Genomic DNA, 22,727 nt, shown 5'->3' with positions numbered 1-22,727 from the left:
CCCGGTCGGGCGATCTTGTGTAATGTCCCAAATGATCCTCGCGCCCGGTCGGGCGCCGTTTCGCCCGATCGGGCGATCACATATCAGTTTTGGCTCCCTCTCTCGCGCCCGGTCGGGCCCGCCCGGTCGGGCGATCTTGTGTAATGTCCCAAATGATCCTCGTGCCCGGTCAGGCGCCGTTTTGCCCGATCGGGCGATCACATATCAGTTTTGGCTCCCTCTCTCGCGCCCGGTCGGGCGCCATTTCGCCCGATCGGGCGATCTTTCGCACCAAAGTTTCCCTTGTCTCGCGCCCGGCCGGGCGTCTCACTGCCCGGTCGGGCCAATTTCTTCAAATTTTCATACTTCTTCTCGCGCCCGGTCGGGCGATATCCCGCCCGGTCGGGCCAATTTTTAGTCCGTATACGTCAACTCTCGCGCCCGGTCGGGCGAAGATCCGCCCGGCCGGGCCCGAGAACAAGTTTTGACGCCTTTTTTTTCTTCCTTCAAATTTGGCTAACTCTTTTCCTGTAAACTGTACCAAAAACTCATAAAGCTCATTAAATTCCCTCCTCTCTCCTCTTATAAGAAAAAGAAGAAAAACAAAAATAAAAACAGACAAAGTACGGGTTGCCTCCCGCAAAGCGCTGGTTTATCTAGGTCCCGCACGACCTTCTTACCTCCTTTGAGCTCATTTAGGAAGTGGAGTTAGGAGAGTCTCCTCCACATCCCTAATAGTAGCACCATCATGATACACTTTTAATCTTTGGCCATTGACCTTGAACTCTTCACCTTTGTTATTCACCAACTCCACCGAACCAAATTTGTTCACCTTTGTGACAGTGAAGGGACCGGACCACCTAGATTTCAACTTTCCTGGAAATTTTTTTAATCTAGAGTTAAAGAGAAGAACCTTATCACCCGGTGTAAACTCTTTTGGTAGGATCCTCTTGTCATGCCACTTCTTGGTCTTCTCTTTGTAGATGCGTGCATTGTCATATGCCGACAATCTAAACTCATCCAACTCATTGAGTTGGAGAAGTCTCTTCTTGCCCGCGGCCTTAGAATCCATGTTAAGCTCCTTGATTTCCCAAAAAGCTTTGTACTCCAATTCTACGGGAAGATGACATGCCTTACCATAAACTAGCCTATAAGGTGAAGTACCAATCGGTGTCTTGAATGCTGTTCGGTATGCCCATAGTGTGTCATCTAACTTCATACTCCAATCTTTCCTAGACTTGGCTACTACCTTCTCTAAAATCGCCTTGATTTCTCTGTTAGAGACCTCAACTTGACCGCTAGTTTGGGGATGGTAACTAAGCCCGGTTCTATGATACACACCATACTTCTTAAGTAAGTTGTCCAACTGTCTCTCGTGGAAATGGGAACCCCCATCACTAATAATAGCTCGTGGGACACCAAACCTGGGAAATATGATTTTCTTGAATAGCTTGATGACTACCTTGGAATCATTTGTTGGTGATGCTATGGCTTCAACCCATTTGGACACATAATCTACGGCTACAAGTATGTAGCAATTCCCATTGGAAGATGGGAACGGCCCCATATAATCGATACCCCAAACGTCAAATATTTCAACTTCAAGTATCCCAGTTTGGGGCATCTCATGCCTCCGCGAAATGTTGCCGGTCCTCTGGCAAGAGTCACAAGCCTGCACAAAAGTGTTAGCGTCTTTAAACATGGTAGGCCAAAAGAAGCCTGACTCGTTAATCTTGGCCACCGTTCTAGAGGGGCCGTGATGTCCACCATAGGGTGAAGTGTGGCAACTAGTAAGGACGCCATGAACTTCCCATTCGGGAACACACCTGCGAAATAATCCATCTGCACACTCACGAAACAAAAAAGGATCATCCCAAAAATAATGTTTAACATCAGAAAGGAATTTCTTTTTCTGTTGGTAGGACAAGTCAGGAGGTAGAGTACCACCCACCAAATAATTAGCAAAATCTGCATACCAAGGGTGATTCTCTACTACTGCATACAGGTTGTCATCGGGGAACGAATCATCTATAGGAAGAGAATCCTTACCCTCATCATACCTGATACGTGACAAGTGATCTGCCACTACGTTCTCTGCTCCCTTTTTGTCTCTTATCTCTATATTGAAATCTTGGAGCAGAAGAACCCACCGGAGTAGCCTTGGCTTGGATTCCGCCTTAGCTATTAGATATTTCAAAGCTGCATGGTCAGTAAAAACAATGACTTTAGAACCAACAAGATATGATCTAAATTTTTCTAAAGCATATATAACAGCAAGAAACTCCTTTTCCGTGGTGGCATAGTTGACTTGGGCTTCATCTAAAGTTTTGCTTGCATAATAAATAGCGTGCAAAACTTTATCCTTCCTTTGTCCAAGCACGGCTCCTAGAGCATAGTCACTTGCATCACACATAATCTCGAATGGAAGGTTCCAATCGGGAGCACATATGATGGGTGCCGATATCAAAGCCTGCTTAATCCTGTCAAAAGCCTCAAGACACTCGTCAGTAAAAACAAAAGGGGCATCCTTAAGCAAAAGCTGAGTTAGTGGTTTAGCAATTTTTGAAAAATCTTTGATAAAACGGCGATAAAACCCCGCATGACCCAAGAAACTCCTAACTCCCTTAACATTAACTGGGGGAGGTAATTGCTCAATCACTGAAATCTTAGCTTTGTCCACCTGTATGCCCTTATCAGATACAATATGACCCAAGACTACTCCCTCCGTCACCATAAAGTGACAATTCTCCCAATTTAAGACCAAATTGCATTCTTCACATCTTTTCAGGATTTTAGCTAGGTTAATTAGACATGCATCAAATGAGGAATCATAAACACTAAAATCATCCATAAAAACTTCCATGATAGACTCTATGAACTCAGAAAAGATACTCATCATGCAACGTTGAAATGTAGCAGGTGCATTACATAAACCAAAGGGCATTCTACGATATGCAAAAGTGCCATAAGGGCATGTAAATGTAGTCTTTTCCTGGTCGTCAGGGTGGATCGGGATTTGGAAAAATCCAGAATACCCATCCAAATAGCAAAAGAACTTATGATCTGCTAACCTCTCAAGCATTTGATCAATAAAGGGAAGAGGGAAGTGGTCCTTTTTAGTGGCGATATTTAATCTACGATAGTCAATGCACATACGCCACCCTGTAACAGTTCTAGTGGGAATTAATTCATTTTTATCATTTTTAACGACAGTCATCCCACCCTTCTTAGGAACCACCTGTACAGGACTTACCCATTTAGAGTCAGAAATAGGATAGATGATACCTGCATCAAGTAACTTCATAACCTCCTTCTTGACTACCTCTTGCATATTAGGATTCAACCTCCTCTGGGGTTGAACGCAGGGCTTGTAATTGTCCTCTAAGTGTATCCTGTGCATACAAAAATCAGGGCTTATACCCTTGAGATCATCAATACTGTACCCTATTGCCCTTTTGTGGGTTCGGAGAACCTCTAGAAGTTGTGAAATTTGTGGGTCATCCAGCGCAGTACTAATGATCACAGGGTGCAATTCCTGCTCATCAAGGAAAACATATTTTAAATGGGAAGGGAGAGGTTTTAGTTCAGGTTTCTTCACCTCTGCAGGTTTTGATTCCTAAACCAAATTTACTACCTTCACACAATCATTAGGATCGAATTCCTCGGTGGCAAGAGCTCTTTCTATATCATCCACCTCCTTGCTCCATACGCTCATGTCACCTGCAGACAAATTTCCACAAAGAATTTCCTCCAAGGGGTCCCTTGCAAGAACCTGTGGTAAGCTTTCCTCACAAATATCATCCATTATATCAAGCACATCAATCAAATAACAATTTTCTTCAAGCATTGGACCTTTTAAAACTTTCCCTAAATTAAACGTGATATTATCGTCGCCTACAGAAAGGGTTAGTTTACCATTTTTGACATCAATAATGGCTCCTGCAGTATGGAGAAAAGGTCTACCTAATATAATGGGAATTTGTGTGTCCTCAGCCATGTCTAGAACAACAAAATCAACGGGGATAAAAAATTTACCGACTCTAACAGGTACATCCTCTAAAATACCTAAGGGGTATTTAACAGAACGGTCTGCCATTTGCAATGTTATATTAGTAACTTTTAAATCTCCCATATTTAATTTAGCACAAACAGACGATGGCATTACACTAACAGAAGCACCTAGATCACATAATGCTTTATCAATGAAGACATTACCAATATGACAGGGGATAGAAAAACTACCGGGATCCTTTAATTTAGGAGGGGATTTATTCTGTAAAAGTGCACTACATTCCTCAGTGAATGCTACGGTTTCTACCTCATTAAAGGCCCTTTTCCTAGTCAGAATGTCTTTCATAAATTTAGCATATGCAGGAACCTGAGTAATAAGTTCTGTGAAAGGAACTGTTACCTGCAAATTTTTAACAACCTCCAAAAACTTACCAAACTGTTTATCCAACTTAGTCTTCAAGTGACGGTTGGGAAAAGGTAGCTTGATAACTGGTGGTGCTTCCCTACTCTTCTCCTGGGGTGCATCCTTCCTTGGGGTTGTACCCTGCAATGAATCATCAAAAATATTAGCATCAGGAATTTTACCCTGCAGCCCTGCAGGGGAAATTGGTACAAAGGAATCAGGATTAGCAATGTCAGATAATTCAGGTTCATCCTCTTTGGGCATTTGGGGCCCATCGTAGTGTGAACCACTCCTTAGGGTGATTGCATTTGCATGATCCGTTGGTTGCATTCCCTGCGCTGGTAAAGCTCCCTGCTGACGAGATTGAAGAGTAGAGGACAATTGGGCAATTTGGGTGTCCATGACTTTATTATGGCTATAATAGAGTCAATCTGTTGGTCTCTACTCTCCATATGTTTTTGCATATTAGTCAGCATTGCCCTAATTTCTGATAAAGCAGGGTCAGAAGATGTAGTAGGGGGTTGTGATGGGGGTTTCTGATTGGCATGAGGATGGTAATATTTCTGCTGTGGAGGGGGTGCTTGTTGTGGTTGTTGTGGAGGTGGCAGATTTTGAACATTAGTGCTACGGTAAGATAGGTAGGGATGGTTCCGGTAGCCAGGATTGTAGGAATTGGAGTATGGGTTATTTTGCTTGTAAGTTTGGAAAGCATTAACTTGCTCCATTGAACTCCTGCAATCTTGTTCATAATGACCTACACTTCCACAATTTTCACAAAAAGCATCATTAGCATTATTAGCAACAGCAGAAACATTAGCAACAGAATTGGAATTATTAGTGGTAAGATTATCTAATTTCTGACAAATAGAAGTAAGCTGGGCTTGCAATAGAGTGACCGAATCAACATGATGCTTGCCCTTGTTAGCAAAACCTCTAGCATTCCCATATTGGGAATTATGGATTGCCATATCTTCAATAACCTGACCTGCATCATCAACATTTAAATTCATAAATCTACCGCTAGCTGCGGAGTCTAAAATTGTCCTAGATGCATTTCCTAATCCATTGTAAAAAGCTTGAATCAGTTGCCACTTAGCCAAATTGTGGTGAGGACACTCCCTCTGCAGATCTTTGAATCTTTCCCAAGCTTCATATAATGCTTCATCTGTCTCCTGGGTAAAGTTCTGGATGGCGCTTCTTAATAAAGCTGTTTTCTCTGCAGGGTAATATTTGTTATAAAAATTCAACGCAAGAGTCTCCCAGTTAGTAATACCAAGTGCAGCTCTATTCAAACCATTAAACCATAATTTAGCTTTTCCACATAAAGAGAAGGGAAAAAGAATCTCCCTGATTTGATCCTGCGTTACCCCATTCTGCCTAATAATATTGCAGTATTGATAGAAATCTGCAATGTGAAGATTAGGATCTTCACCCTTTGCTCCACTGAATTGCTTTCTTTCTATCATAGTTATGAACTGGGGCTTGATCTCGAACTGGACTCCCTCGAGATCGGGCGTAGGAGAAAGATGCGGAAAATCTGTCAGCGATGGTTGCGAATAATCGCTAAGCTTACGAGGTGGAGGTGGTGTACCCATCTCTAGTTCTGAATCAGAAGAATGCTCCGAATCGCTAGAGGTAGGTAATGGATTTCCTGGAATATTACTACTCCCGTAACCTGCTAAGATCTGCCTGTAAAGATTCTTTTATCTATGAAACGAGCGTTCGATCTCAGGATCGAATGGAATGTAACCTGATCTGGAACACCTGGGCATAAACAAAGAACTAAAAAAAAACAGATATTAGTACTACCTCAAAGAACTAATGTCCCTTGAGGCAAAAGAGAAAATAATCTAAACTATAAAAACAAATAGAAATAAAAATAAAACCGTTTCCCCGGCAACGGCGCCAAATTTTGACAGGCTAAAGTCGTATCACCTAATCAAAAGTATTACCTAAATCCTCTAACTAAAGTAGATAGGGAAGTAGGGTCGAATCCACAAGGAAACTGGTCTTTCTACTCCTAAATAATTAATATAGTCTAAATTACCAAGGTAACCAATTTGTTGTATTTAATATGAAACTATGCTATGGAGATTAAGTTTAGGGAGAAAATCAAATATAAGAAGGCCTAAGGTCACAGGTTCACCAATAATTAATATTCCGGGATAAAGCATAACAATCAATCAATCAACATTGCACAAATAACATGATTAACAGGCTCTCGCAATTTACTAACCAACATAGATCTAACAGGCTCTCGCAATTTACTAGATCTAAGTTCCTATTGAAAATAGCCTCTAATATTAAATTAACATCTGCTCGATTCATCAATTCAAAATTGCTAAACAATCACAATCAAATTACATCTGCTCGATTCATAATCTAATTGCAAAGAATTAAAACAATTCAATAAGAAATTATCATGCAAAGTCAATAATCAAAAATAATAAATTACCCCTTCATATTAATTATGGATCCCCATAAACCCTAGAATTAAACTACTCGGACATAATCAAAACTAAACAAAACATAATAATAAAACAAGACATGAAGGGAATTGGAAAGAATAAAATACTGAGATTAATTAAGGAAGAAATCGTACCAAGACGGCGGAATTACAAAAGTGTTGAGGAACAAGAAAGAAAATAAAACCTAGAGAGAGAAAGTTAAGTAGAGAGAAGGAAGAGAAAATAAAACTAGAGTACTAGCAATTAAAAGAAGAGATAATCTAATCTTGCCTAATAATAACATATTAATACTAAGCAAGTATTATTCGCTAAGCAAAACTGATCGGAAAGCCAAAATTCCTAAGGGCTACACTCGCGCCCGGTCGGGCAGTGGCTCGCCCGACCGGGCCCGCCTTTTCTTCCTCAGCAACCTTCTCGCGCCCGTCCGGGCGCGTGCACCGGGCGCTTCTTGCTTTGGCCCGCCCGGCCGGGCGCGTGCTCCGGGCGGAGCTCATGAACTTGGGCGAGGCTTTTGGGCCTCGAATCTTCATCCCTTGGGCCTCCGGACTTGGATCTTCATAACCGAGCCCTTAGTCACCGATTTAATACCTCCAATCGGCCTTGGGCTATCGAACTGGGTCGCGGTCTTCCAATACTTGTAGATGCTCCTCTAAAAGCCCGGGAAATTGCTCCAAGTACACAAATTCCTACAAAACTCAAGCAAAACTACCAAAGCACTGGAAAACACAAATTAGTAATAAAAGTGGCTGGTAGGAGCCAAAAACACTACTAATTACGACCAAGGGACGGGGATAAATATATATATAAAATGAACACATCACCAAACTCCATCCATGTCGACAGTAGCAGTAGAGTGAGCCACATTTTTTAAAAGCCAATAACCTGAGTTTACATTGTAGGCACCATCCTTTGTTGGCCACCAATACATCTTATTAGGTGGGCAGTTGGAAGATAAGGGAATTGTGAGTATAAATGTCTTGTCAGTCTCATTAAAATTAGAGCTAATGACATTAACATACCAGGAGTTGTTGTGGTGGTTAATTAAATCAATAACCCGCAGCTCCATGTCGCTTGTGCCCAACGGAGTAGGAATTAATGCTGAAGTATTACCAGGAAGCCACGCATCGCTCCAAACATATTGATGTTACCGCCATTCCGTATTCTCCATTTAAGTCCCACGAGCAGCAACTCCTTTGCACCCCACATACTCCTCCAAGCATAGCTTGGATCAAAGCCGATGCTAGCCTCAAGAACATCACAACTTTCAAAATATTTTGCTTTTAGGATCGAATGGATAAGAGTACCCGGATTGTGATGAAGCCTCCACATTTGTTTGGCTAGGAGGACTTTGTTAAAGCTTTTGAGGTCTCGGAAACCCAACCCACCAAGGGCCTTTGGTTGACAAAGGAGCCAATGCATCTTACTTGCAGTCTCCGTGGATCCCCACAAAAATCGAGCAAGCATAGAATGGATTTCATCAATTAGGGCACCAGGAATTTTAAAAATACTCGTCATGTACGTCGGGATGGGTTGTGCAACGGCTTTAATAAGGACTTCCTTTCCCGGTCTTGATAGCAATTTTTCTTTCCACCCCTGCAACTTTTTCCACAATCTTTCTTTCAACCCTGCAAAATTAGCTTTCTTCGATCTCCCAATGATAGTAGGCAACCCCAAATACTTCTCATGACGTTCAACTTCCCAAACACCCAAAATATCAATAATTTCTTACCTTCGACTCGAACAAACCTTTTTACTAAAGAAGACTTCGTTATGCTCCGATTGACATTCTGTCCGGATGCTTTCTCGTATTTGCTAATAATATTAGCAATAGTAGAGCATTCTTGCAAGTTAGCCCTCGCAAAAAGTATGCTGTCATCGGCAAAAAATAAATGGGAAACCCGGGGAGCATTCCTGAAAATTCTAGCACCATGGAGAAGCCTAGCATTTGCCGCCTTGGTGATCAAGGTCGAAAAAGCATCCGCACATAACAAGAATAAGTACGGAGAAATTAGATCACCTTGCCTTAACCCCCTTGACGGAACCACTAACCTAAAAATACGGCCATTGATCTTGAAAGCAAAGGAAACACTATTAATACAACACATAACACGGTGAATCCAATTTGTCGAGAAACCCATCTTCAACATAATTTGCTCTAGGAACACCCATTCAACACTATCATATGCCTTACTCATATCCAGTTTCAACGCAAGTGTTACCCTCCTTCCCTTCCCCGCCACGTTTCATAGCATGAAAAATCTCAAATGCTACGATGGCATTATCCGTGATAAGCCTCTGCGGGACAAAAGCACTCTGATTCAGGGATATAATATCACCCAAAATTTTTTTTAATTTATTTGCCAGCACTTTTGAAACAATCTTATAGATGACATTGCAACAACTTATAGGTCTGAATTTCGAAATAAATTTTGGATCATTGCATTTCAGAATTAGAATTATACATGTATTATTAATTCCAGCAATACCAATCTCTCCATTCCACCACCTTTGAACATAAGCAATAATACGAGGGCTGACAACATGCCAAAATTTCTGAAAAATTAGAGCGTGCATACCGTCGGGGCCTGGGGCCTTATTAGGGTGCATCTGAAACAAAGCATTTTTGACCTCATCAGCCGTGGGTTTCGCATCCAAGATCAGGTTCATCTCGTTTGTTACCACCGGTTTCAGCCCCTCCATGGCACTCTGAAAACCTGTTGGCGAGCTAGTGGCAAACAACTTGGAGAAGTATGCAGCAATAAGTCTATCAATGTTAACTCTTTCCCCCTTCCACTTACCATCATCATTAAAGAGTCCCTTGATTCTATTACGAGCTTTTCGTTGGCTAGCCTTATGATGAAAATATTTTGTATTTTTATCACCAACACGTAACTCATTAGCTCGAGCCCTCATGAACCAATATGATTCTTCAATCAAGTACAACGCATCAAGCTCATTAGATAATTCACGACACCTATCCAGCTTCGCACCATCCATTGCCCCTTCTTTAAGTTTCTTAAGGGAATTTTTTGCTTTCTTGATTTTTTTTGTAGATTGACCCAAAAGTAACATTAGCCCAGCTAGCTAATTTCTCACCACAGATCGCAATTTTTTGAGGGAGACTAATTAAGATTGTCGCCCCAAGCCACGCCCCCTGAACCACCTCCTTGCAATCTTCTAGAGCAAGCCAAAATTGTTCGAATTTGAACCCCATATTACCATCTTCATTCTATTGCCTTTTCTCAATAGATAAAATAATGGGGGAATGATCCGGCTTCAAGATAGGGAGGTGTCGAACTTCATGATCCTGTAACATATTACACCACCCCTCATCCGCAAGAAACGATAATGCTGTCATTGAATTTCCTCTTTCCCAAGTAAAAATACTACCCTTGATGCCAAGGTCCCGCAAAGCATACAAATCAATAGCTTCCCGGAACGCATCCATGAGGCATTCTCTTCTCTGGACTTCCCCCTTTTCCTTGTCGAGCATAAAATTTCATTGAAATCATCAAATATAATACACGGGAGATGACTTGTTGCTTTAACTTGAGTCATGAGATCCCATGTTTTATGCTTATTAGCTTGTTCCGGCCACCCATAAATACCCACAGCACGCCATAGTGGCACATTATTTTTATCAAGAACATTAACAGAAAAGTGATGGATAGAGTACGAAACAATGTCAATATTGATATCATTCCACCAGAGACCCAACCACTAGAGCTACCAACACTACTCAAATAAAGACCATTCGAATAGCCACAACGATTTATGATTTTATTAAGAATATATACTTTGATTAACCTTAGTATCCATAACAAACACAATATTCGGCCTTTCCCTCCAACAAAGATCTTGGAGGGCTCTAACGGACCTCGGGTTGCCTAGCCCGAAGCAGTTCCAGCTTAATATTTTCATTGTTTTTCAAGGGCTTGGCAAGCCAAGGCCCTCTATTTGAAAAGATACATCACAATCAATAGAAGAAAATTTTTTTAAATTTTTTTTGTTCCCATACCCACTGTATTATACAAAAAATCATCACATTTTCTTTTAGTACTCTCAACCAACCCCCCCATCACACATCATTTGAATATCATCATCATTACCTAGGTGTTGTCGATCCTTCCTCTTCCAGGTGTCGTGATGTTTTGCTCACCCAAGGGTTAGATTAGTGATATTAAAAACAGATTGCTCTACATTCTCATGCACACTAGTAGCCGTGGGGTCGGCAGCAGCATTGTGATCTTTCTCGGCAGATGGAACTTGTCTCAGGCACAGAACGACCTTATTACTCACCGGATCAATGACTATCATCAAAGCAGATTCTCTAGGCTTCGGGGAGTCCACATTGCTGCCATATGGAGAGTCAAACAGCAGCTTGCGAGCAGCACTAGGTGGGCCGAGGCGTATAACATTTGGATCACTGTATGATGGTTTACGAACCACTTTCCCACGGGACAGATTTTCCAACCATCTCTTTTCCTTCTCACGATCAGCATCATTAGCACAGGCTCGTTGCATCGGAGATGCATTAAGGAAAGGGCCGTACTGGAACACTATACATTCTTCTACACCTTGCTCCTCAAAGTAGGGAAACTCTTTATCAGAATGTCCTAATCGACCACAGTAGTAGCAAAAGTCACCCAAAGGTTCATATTTTAAACCCACCCACTTCGTAGCCTAACTACTAATAGCAATCTTCATACCCCTTCTAAGAGGCTTCTCAACATCAATCATTGCTTTAACCAGCAGAAACTTCTCCCAACCAAGCGGGTCTTTTTTATCGAACTCCATAAAACGACCAAGACACCCCCCAATCTCCTTTGCAAAACTAACATTCTGGCGGTTAAAGGGAACGTCAAGAACTCTGATACAGAACGGGGAAAATTGAAAGGAAATTTCAGATGGTTGATCATCTCCATTGAGTTCCCGGAGGAGCAATATCTGATTATCGAAAGCCCATGGCGTTCCTTCCATAACTTTTGTCTTATCAGATTCATTGAAAAATTGGAAGATGAACAAATTGGTTTCGACCATACGAATAGCAACATTGTCAATCAAACGCTAGAGATTCTTCATAACCCTTTTCATAGCCTCAACATTGAATGGTTTTTTGGTTACCAGTTTGCCAACCAGCGAGAGATCCATTCAAGTCATCGAGATCGAATCAGCAGAGGCATAGAATTCAACCCCATATACCTTATCTTCCTCTTCTGTCAATCGGAGTTTTTCCCAATCTTTCACCAATTCATCAGCCATAGTGAATAAATTAAGAACAAGACTCTCAAAGAACAAATTGTAGTGGAAAAGCGCACCAAATCAGATTGAAAGCACGAAGAAACAAGAACAAACGAAGCCCTACCAGAGACTCGCAGAAACCCTACTCGAGAGACTTTTTTTTGTTGGAAATAAGCATAACTTAATATGAGAAATACATACTTTTTTTTTTTCCCTGAAAGTGTTTCTAGCAGTTTGATTTCATTTATCAATTCTTTAAGCTCAAGTGTTAATAATGGTAAAACACTGTTTCATGAGTCTAGCTTGGCTAGAGCTTGCTTATTAATAGATTGAGAACATTACTTTAGAATTAATTTTTTTGCTGCATAAACAAGAAAAACGTGTTATTATGATAGGGCATGTTCACTTCTGCTTAATTTCAGTTTAGTTCATTTCAGCTCAGCTCCAATTAGTTCAGTTCAGTTCCTAATTTCCTTCTCTCATAAACAATGTAGTTCATCTCACTCAGTTCAATAAATCAGAAAAGACCCTGATTTAGACTGAAATGAAATCAGATGAACTATAAAATTGAATAAAGCTAAACTTTATTGAATTAGATTTTTTTTTAAAGAAACTAAATTGGACTCGATTGATCATAAGTTTAAAATAATAACTCAAACAAATCTAACATGGTTCCCATTTGTAATTTTTCATTATGCAGCATAAATTTTAGAACATATTTAATATCCCGTCTGTTTTTTATTTAAGTGCAATAATTTGACTTAAAGAATATATACATCGCTTTAACCAATGTTTGTGTTTTATACATAATATTAAATAATCGCCACAAAGCATAATCTCAAAATAACAACTTTTGGGCGGCAGCGGTTTGACCCAATCTGCTCTCCATTCGGAGATGAACGCCTGCCTACAAGGTCTACTCTAGGCGGCAGCAAAGTCATTGCCAGCTGTAACTATATACACGGACTCATCGTCTATGATTCTACTACAGAGGAATACGCAGGTAAGTGAAATTGGTCTTCGTTGGACGATAGATCGAATTTGACAGCTAAGCACATGCTTTGATTGGTGCTGCATCCATAAGGTTCCACAGGATTCAATACAGAAAGCACATGCAAATGTGAATGTTGTGGTTCATTTATTGCTTAGGTTTAGTGTAGGGAATATTTCAAGCATTAACCCTAAGCTTGAACCCCAATGTGATCATACACTTAAGTATGGTGGCGTCCAAAGGGAAAGAAAAGAGAGCAAAAGAGTCGCCAACAAGTTTTAGGAACTTCTAAACCGCTCATGAGGTGAAGGTTGCACCCCTTAACGATCCATGAGATCGTCAACTCCATAAGGTCTTGAACCAAATAGGGTTCGGGGATGAGGGTATGAATCCAATCTACAAAAGAAAGGGCCCGCCCTATAAAATAGGCCTCTACTTTATTCTACTCGTATTCATGTGCACTTTTTGACTAACATGCAAACATTATATTATATTTACCCTAAACATGTTTAATTTATGTTGGTTGATCATTAATGCACAAATAAATCTATTATTGGCGATCACTTGAATTAAAATCATATTAGCCTAAACCAAATCATTAATTTTCTTATTAAGCATGATTTCAAGTACAAATTCCCTTTAAACATACATAAAAAGCGTGATCAAGCAATAACAATAAAATATATCAAGCAACATAATGATCATAACAATATCAATATCATAATCATAATAAGGCATAATAAAGCTAAATAATAGCAAGATCATAGGCATGATACTAACAACATTAATAACAAATCCTAGCACGTCACTAAACATCAAAGATCAAAGCTTTAAACCTAACATGATATTAGATAAGAGTAAAAGGCACCCTAAATATGATTCTAGAAAGCAATAAATAACATCCTAACATGATACTAGGAATTAAACAAATCTAACATGCTTTCTACATTGAAATAAAAATGGAGTAAGCTAATTACTTACTTTAAAGCCTCGTACCTCTTTGTATTAACAAAATATACGAGTTAGTAAACTTCAATGAAAATAATAAAATTAAAGAATTAAATTAAATAATTGAAAGAAAGAGTTATAAAGTTTAGATTGGATACAGGACCAAGCCCTCAGAAAAGTATAAACCTTTCACGTCTGGGGCGAAGGCAACTTTGAACTTGGCTAGGTGTTTCAAGATCTAATAAATGCGGTATTGTGTTTCTAAAAACTAGTTTAGAAAGAGAGAGAAAATCAAGTAATTCTTGATGAGAGTTGATGAATAAAAACGGAGGTCCAGGACATTATTTATAGGAAAACAGTCTGGAAATTGATTGAAAAATAGTCAGAATTTGAAAAAGAATAACACTCCACGCTCTCTCTTGGAAATCAACCTTGTCGCCAGCTGTCGCCAGGCGACAAGCCTGTCGTTTTGCGACAAAGTCAGTTTTTTGCGTATTTTGTTTTTATCATATCTTTTGATCCAGAAGTCCAAAAAAGTCATATAATATGTTGTTGGAAAGATCTTGAAGTCTAATTTCCAACCCAACTAGAATTTGATTCTAATATTTTGTATATAAAAAGATATGGCCGAAATAGTGGCAGGGTATCAGTTTTGGATGGAGTTTCGTATTTCTTTCATATCTTTTTCGTTATAGCTCGGAATTAATATTATAATATATCATTAGAAAGATAATTTCAAGATCTATCCAACCATATAAAATTTGGATAAAAATTATTTGACAAAAAAATAATATCTGACTATCTTTGAACATATTTAAATCCGAATAGAATTAGGACTCTAAAAACGGAAAGTTTTATTCAAATTCAAACTCTTTGATCTTATCTTTTCAAAAAAGGATAATTAAGATCTTTTACAATCTTATAGAAGATTCTAATCAATCCTAATTACTTTAGGAATAGGATTAAACCTTTGTACCCTCCTCATGATCATTGGGTCGTAGGTAGAATTCGGTTTGGGCCCAGTTTAGTATTTTGGCCATAACTTCCTCATTATTCATCGGAATTGGGCTTATAATATATCGTTGGAAAGGTCTTTTAAGCCCCATCCAACTACGCCATTATCGGACCCTTATCATGGACCAAACAAACTGTATTGGACATTTTCATAAAATAGAGTTGATTTTCAAAAACAGAAAGAAAGATTTTTAATAAAAACTTACCACAACACTAGTCTTTTCACACTTTACTTGATTCAATTATGGTTCGACGTGAAATGTATTCATTACTGGGTTTGGTTTTGGGGAGACACAAATGGGTGTCTACAGAATCCCCCACTTTGACTGAGTTTGGAGAAACTTAGGTTTCGAAAAAAAAAGTCAAAGTATCGATAGGGACGGAGAATGATTCAGAACGTTTTGTGATCCTAAATCATTCTTGTAATGCCGATACTTGCAAACTAGCGTTAGTTAAATAGATAAATAGAGTTAAGAAACGCGTATCTTGCACCGTCAAGCACACGTATCTGGAGTAACCATTTTTGTTGTTACAATCTTCCATAAGCTAGGGAACACCATCTTGCTGTTGTTGATGTTCACTCATCTCTGAGCAATGGAGCTTTATATGCTTGAATTTTACTGCCGCGATACCTTGGGGTGATGACAATCCTCTTTTCTTCAAGAACAAGTTGTCAACACAACTCTTGAATAATAATTCGATTTAGGGAAAGTTGTCAATGCTTCGTAACAATCCATCCTTGGAAATGTTGCCACAATGAAGCGACCATCCGTACCTTGGAAAATTTGCCTAAATCCAATTTTTGGGAAAAGTTGCCAATGTTTCGTAGCAATCTGTCATAAGAACCTTGATACGATTGACAATCCACATCTTAAAACATAACTCTCGAGAGTTAAGAAACGCGTATCTTGCATCGTCGAGCACACGTCTCGGCTCTTAGGAAAATATTGCCACTATTGACAATCCGCATCTTGGAACATTTGCAAAGAAGAGCCGATCGACAATCCACTTCGGCAAAATTTGCCACCTACTGAAATGAATGACAATCCACGTTAAGGAACCTTTGCCGAAATTTATGATGAACAAAGGCCTACGACAATCTTTTGGGAAATTTTTCCATAGGGAACTAGGTATATGACAATCCAATCTCAGAAAAATTGCCAAGGTTTTGATGAATATATGACAATCCGAACTTGGAAAAATTTTCCAAACAGAGAAGGAGCACGAAAATCCATACTTGGAATCTTTGCCATAGGTGACAATCCAATCTAGGAAAAATTGTCGTTTGACGAAGATACGCGACAATCCACATTTGGAAATCTTGTCAGTTGGGGATGACAATCCAATCTTGGAACATTTGTCGTATAAGTGATGCGCTTGCTTTTGAACCGATGCTTTGGTGCTTGTGATGAGCCAATACTTAGGCGCTTTAAGCTAAGTGAGACGATGTTTAATTTCATCAGGCCAATCACTTACTACGATTGTAATCGAGCCGACTATTAATCATGTCAATTTGCTTATATGGGCTAACTAGCGAACCAAGGAATCTGAAATTGTTGTATGAGGTCCGCATAATTTAATATGGGGGCCACGTATCTGTGACATTAAGTTAGACTGCAAAGGCGAAGTGTATGGAAAATATATTGAGAAGAGTCAAATGATGGTGACTCTTATGCTAGGTAGGCTAATGATGTAGGGATCAAGCCCCCAAGTCCAGCTCTAAGCTAAGCGAATAGGGATGAGCATAGGAGATCCTTTGATATGATCATGGTGTGGGTGTGTGAATGTGAATATGAATGCATTTTATTACGGCCGCACGTCTTTGTGAGGTTGCCTACGTAGTATCCATTAGGAATCAGGCCGAACGTAGCTCTAGCCGAACCTACCACAAGTGTGTGTATACCTCAAAAAGGTGTTTTTAAGGGTTGTAAAGTGGTTAGGCTAAAGGTTGAAGAAGAAAGGGATAAAGGCTAAAGACCCTAGATAAGCCCCCCAAGGTGTGCAACCTTACTTTTGAATCTTTATATGTTTATGCTTGAGGCTTTCTCACTTTTGAGCTCTCTTTGTTTATTTTTTGCTCTCTCTCTCTCTCTCTCTCTCTTTTTCTTTTTCTTTTGCATTTTTATTTTGATAAGTGTGGGCAATCTCGATCATGCGGTCTATCACTCACTTGGCATTCATGTTTCTCAGACACGGTACCAGGCACTCGATAAGAGACGCAAGCTGAGACGTGTTCATATCAAAGATATTTTCATATCATAGACATTGGAACACTTGCCCTTTTGTACACTTTTATTATTTTTTGTTTGCTTATTTTTGCTATTTTAATCTTTTGAATTACTCAAGCTTTTAATAAATTAAAATCCAAAATTGCATAAGTTGCACACTATCCCATCCCAAGGTCAGGTAGATGTAGGTTGAAAAAAGAAAGGTCTATCGTTAGACGAGGCTCAAAATAATTTATAAATAAAGGATTATGTATTTGGAGGGTGAAGATGATGAGTGTCATTTATGGCACTAATTTGGCCTCTTTTAGGATGATTTTTCGTGCTATTTTATAGCTCATTTCCTTAGTTTTTCTTAGTTTTGTTCTTTATTTCATTAGTTTATGCTTTCCATAGTTAGTTTCCTTGTTTTGTGCATATCTTTGTTTATTTGTTCTTTTTCCCTTTTATTTGTTTGTTTTCGTTTGTTTTTAGGTTATGATCGTGTTTCCAAGGATTCTCGAGCCTTCCTCTCACATTTCTCATCAATTTGGATGCCTCGTGTACGCCTTTTGGAGCTTCAAGTTTGATGGAACGCAAGGAGCAAGTCAAGAGTTCGGTGCACGTATGTGGTGGGGGCATCAACTTTGCCATAAACCCACCAAAGTATCCATTTCAAGACTACCTACCTTAGTGTTCATCATCATCACCAAGACGAGCGCACGAGGATGAGCTAGGACGAACGAGAGGAAGGGTGTCCTGCTGCCAGGTGCGAGTGCGCACGCACATGGTGCAGCCACGCATCAGCTTAGTGCGGCTGCACCTACCTGGCTTTCTGTTCCGTAATCTTTTTCCCGCGGCCGCGCCTCTTCCTTGATGCGACCATACCTTCCGGGGTTTATTTTTGGACTATCTAACTAACTCTTTTTTTATCTTTCCTATATATAGTCTTTCCTTCTAATTTAAGAGAGAGGACTAATTAGAGAACTTTTTGGAGATAATTTTAGATCAAATTTTTAGAGAGAGAAACTCTAGGTTTTTAGAGAGAGAAGTTCATGGTTGATTGTTGATAATTCAAGATTTCTCCATTTCCATTGATCTTTGATCAAGTATTGTAAGGATTCCTTTTCTTTAATTCAATCTATAGTTTGATCTTAGTTGATTCCATTTGTTTTCCTTATTCCTTGTTCATTGTTTTAGTTTGATTTAAGTTTGATTGATTTGTGATTTGATTTTAGATTATTTGATATGATCATGATGAATGTGTTGCTTAGTTTTATTTTGATCTTCATTACAATGGCTAGTGATTAGATTACTTGCTAGGGCAATGGTGAAGCATGTATGAGTAATGGATTAGTGCTAATTGGGGATAATTGATGGAGTTGATAATGTGATTAAATTTGGTTGATGATCATGTGCATGTGTGTGATTGATTGAAGATTGGCCAACTTTTATTGTTGCACTAGATTGCATTGTAAGTTCACATTGATACGGACAATTAATTTGTGGCTTGCATTTACACAATTGAGGTGTCTTGTGATGTTTCCTAGCTAGAGTTTATCGTAGTTGACACTAGTTAGACCTCTAGGAGAATAGCTTGATATGCTCTATTGGTTGCATGATTAAGGGAGTGCACGCTATAAGATACCTAAGGTTGATTGAAACATAAATATGCTAAGCATAGGAACTAGTTATCACACTCCACTTTCATCCCAAACGGTCTTACCGCGTTCCCCCTACTAATCTCATATCTCCCCTTAGTGAGCATCTTATAGATTCCGCGAAAGAACCGAAAAAAGATCAAATTTTTGGCTACTCGACATCTTGACTACATATCCCCTTTCCATAGGCTATAACCCATGATTCCCTCCACCGATGAATGACGCAACTCATAGGTCAAAATGTCTCTCCAAAGGTGTTAACGTAAGGCAAAAAGGCTAAAGGTAGGCTAGATTTAAAATTTGGTGGTTAACCTAAATTGTGAAGCAAAGGGTGATCAAACCTCAACACCAAAATCAAGTAAGCACCAAACAAAAGCGCCAACACTCCCAAGCTTATTCAAAGCTAAGATCACAAACATATACACAAAAAGCTTGAGAACGCTTCCCCCCAAAGCTTAAATAGAGCATTGTCCTCAATGCTCAAAAAGGGAGAAGGATACTCACATCAATCTATTTTTGAATTTTTCATTTTCACTTTTTTTTTTCTTTTTCTTGTTTAATAGTGCTTTGTCCTCGCCTCTTTTAAGTTAGGACGACTTTTTCAACTTTGCACTTGCTTTGTCCTTGCCTTTTTCACTTTGGACGACTTTTTCATTTATTCACTTGCCATTATTCACAAAATATACACAACACAAACTTGCTTTCAAGAGAACCAAATATCCAAACTCCTCCACCACAAACTCCAACAATAATGATCTTTTGCTTCACCAAAACCAAAAATGGAAACGAAAATGAAACAAAAAGGCTCAAGATTCTAAAGATGTGGCTTGAAAAGAAGGGAAAAAGGCTCAAAGGGCTTGCACGTAGGCAAATGTATCCCTAAACCTAAAACTAAAAATAAGGAAACTATTCTAGATTAACAAATAATATTTCCCCGAAAAGATGCCTTTGTCCTCCCTAGGTGGTTCGGTCTTGATCTTAGGAATCATACGTTAAGATTCTAGATTAGGTTTGCGAAAGTCAAGGATCCAAGCCGCTCATGCAAGAATATGTTGAAAGCTTTAAAAAGTATGAATCTCACATGGTTGTAGCAAAAACTCACTAAGGTTATCAAATCGAAGATGGGGAGCAATTACCAAACATGCCACAAACAAGTAGAATCCGGCTTCATGATCCCCATAAATCTATACAACTACCTTAGCATGCTTTATCCTAGAATCAACCAACGTAATCTCAAACCGTGCACACCACTACCACTTAGGAGGAAAAGCAAAGTATACAAGTCCAAATGTTATTATGTCCAAAGCAAGAACAAAACAAAACACATTGCGAATTTGCCTTGATAGAAACAAAAATCTTTTTTGGAGTTTTTCAAGACATAAGAAACACGGAAGCGCATATACAAAGGTGCATAGCATATATGAATCAAATTCCCACCAAACATGATAGAAAAACCTCCCCCAAGCTTGAATGAGACAATACACTCAAACATAAATCAAATAATCCATGGGAGGGGAAAACAAGGAAATCAATCCAACGAACCAACATATGTCCAACAAGTCATCATCCACTAGAGAAAGAGCGAGGAAGGATATTAACGGATATTAGGTGGGTGTAAATACCCGCAAATGACCAATTTTAACCTTTCAAAGCTAACATCCTTTAATATTGAATTTTGGCTTCCATATGCTAGCAAAAATAGGAGTCAACCTTCCTTGATTCTTGATCCACATTGAAGCACCAAAGTGTATCAAGTCATGTACCTAGGAAAAAGCACACAAACAATTCCATGAGAGAAAGTCTATTCTAAAAAATCTAATCTAAAACACGGGTTACTTCCCGAGAAAGGCTTGCTTAAGGTCCAAGCTTGATCGCTCTAGTAAAATAGTATTGCAACGAACTCAAGAGCTTGTCAAATTCACTACTACACATTTCATATGAAAGCAAGTATGCACATGACAAAATGAAGGCATGCAACATGCTTAGTGCGTGCCTATGAGGTTGAGAAGATGAATGCCAAGAAGAAAAAGGAGAGAAGGGAAAAACAAGAATATAAGAAAAAAGGAAGAGAAATAAAAGAAAAAGAAGAAGGCATACTCTTCTCAACAAAATTTTTTTGGTTGGAAATCCCACCATTATCCTCAAAAGTCATCAAATGAGGCACTTGGGGGACTAAAGGCTCTTCAAGAGGAGGGGATATGAGAAAAGAAGGTAATGACATGGGATAGTAGGGAACAAGATCAAGCTTTCTTGAAATTGAGGTGTAAGGTGAAGAATGGGAATTGGTTGCTCATTTACACCACTATCCATTGAAACACAAGCTCTCTCATCCAATGAACATACATCCAAAGGGCTCTTCTTCAACTCATCATCATTCAAATTAAGCTCATTCTCAATCACAACCTCCTCATAAACTTCACACCCTAAATAAGCTCTCAAAAGCTTCAAATCATCATCAAGGTTCAAAGAAAGCTCATCAAAGGGTTGAGGGTCTAACTTGGGAGGTAGCTCAAGATAAACATGAGAAGTACAATCTCCCTCTAAAAAGGCCTTACCATTCTCAATGGTGTAAATGTAGAAGAGAAAGGATCATCAAAGGTGAAAGAGGAAGACAATGGTTTAAGATTTAAGATAGGAGTTGGAGACTCAACCTCACCAAACACTTGACTCTCATCTTCATAATTATCAAAAGTAGGCTCTACCTCCTCAACCTTATCATAAGGAACCTTTTCTTCATCAAAATCAAATAAGCTCAAGGCCCCACCCTCAAACCAACCATGGTCATTGTTTTGGGTGTTTTTGTCCCTTGGGAGAGTTACAACTCGAAGACTGGTCCGGAGGGCTTCTGTACCTGCAAAATCAACGGAGACACCGTTTGTGTGGTGCTCCGCCTCCAACGCTCAAGTTAGTAACTTGAAGGAGAGAAAAAGGTGCGGAAATTTAGGTGGGGATCTGCTAGGTTTTCTAGCTCAATTGTCTCTATCCAAGGGACAGTTTGTAGTAAATGGAAAAACGTGCCCTCCAAAAGAGGGGAATCTCCCTATTTATAGGGTCATTGGGATTTGTGCCCCTGATCAGGTGACAGAACCTTAATCAGAGATGGGCTGCGCCGTATTACGGCTTTCTCGGGATTTGGGCCTGAAGGCCAACCTTTTCCCCTAATATCCGGAATGACACGTGTCAAACAGGGATAGGTCCATTTTGGACCATCCCCGGGCTGACACGTGTCACCCTCTGATTGGGCCACATGGAGGGGTAAAATTACCCTAAACATTTGCCCCTCACAGGTGTGATGTGGCAAGCCACGTGGCATCTGTGACACGCGTCACTCTCTGAGTGGTGGTAATTTTACCGCCTAAATTTAACTTTTCAACTTCTGAGTAAATTACGGGAATACCCCTTCATTTACCCCCTTTATATATCCGTTTACCCTCATAATTTTGTTTACGCTTCACAAAAATTTCAGAGTAAACTTAGAGAGAATCTTGAAAGAGAGAACAGAAGTCATCCGTTTGAGTCAGGCGCAAATTCGAAGAAACTTAATCGCACCAATACAGGCGGACCCGTCTACCTTCAGATATCAAATCTAAAGGTACCGTCTCTGACTCTTTCAGCTCTTTTTTCATTTTTCCGCTTGTATATATTCCTTGCAATAAATGGATTCATCACCAACACACACGACACAACCTAGGGTGAAATCCAGCCGTTCACCAGGGACGGCTGAGTCTAGGACTGGTAGTGCCGTCTCAGGGTGTTGGGACCACCCTCATGCTTGGATTCCGACCATTTGCGCGTCTGTGCAGGACA

The 22,727-nt window shown here is 39.6% G+C and overlaps 1 non-coding gene across 1 annotated transcript; it reads left to right on the top strand.

The window, feature by feature from the left end:
- The first annotated feature begins 5,491 nt into the window (after positions 1 to 5,491).
- On the top strand, positions 5,492 to 5,598 carry LOC145609866 (small nucleolar RNA R71). The gene has a single exon (XR_014106140.1). It is a non-coding gene; the product is annotated as a small nucleolar RNA R71 (small nucleolar RNA).
- The last annotated feature ends 17,129 nt before the right edge of the window (positions 5,599 to 22,727 follow it).

This window comes from Chenopodium album, chromosome 23 (genome assembly GCF_948465745.1).
Source record: "Chenopodium album chromosome 23, dcCheAlbu1.1, whole genome shotgun sequence".
Classification (NCBI taxonomy): domain Eukaryota; kingdom Viridiplantae; phylum Streptophyta; class Magnoliopsida; order Caryophyllales; family Amaranthaceae; genus Chenopodium; species Chenopodium album.
This window is presented reverse-complemented; position numbering and strand designations above follow the sequence as displayed.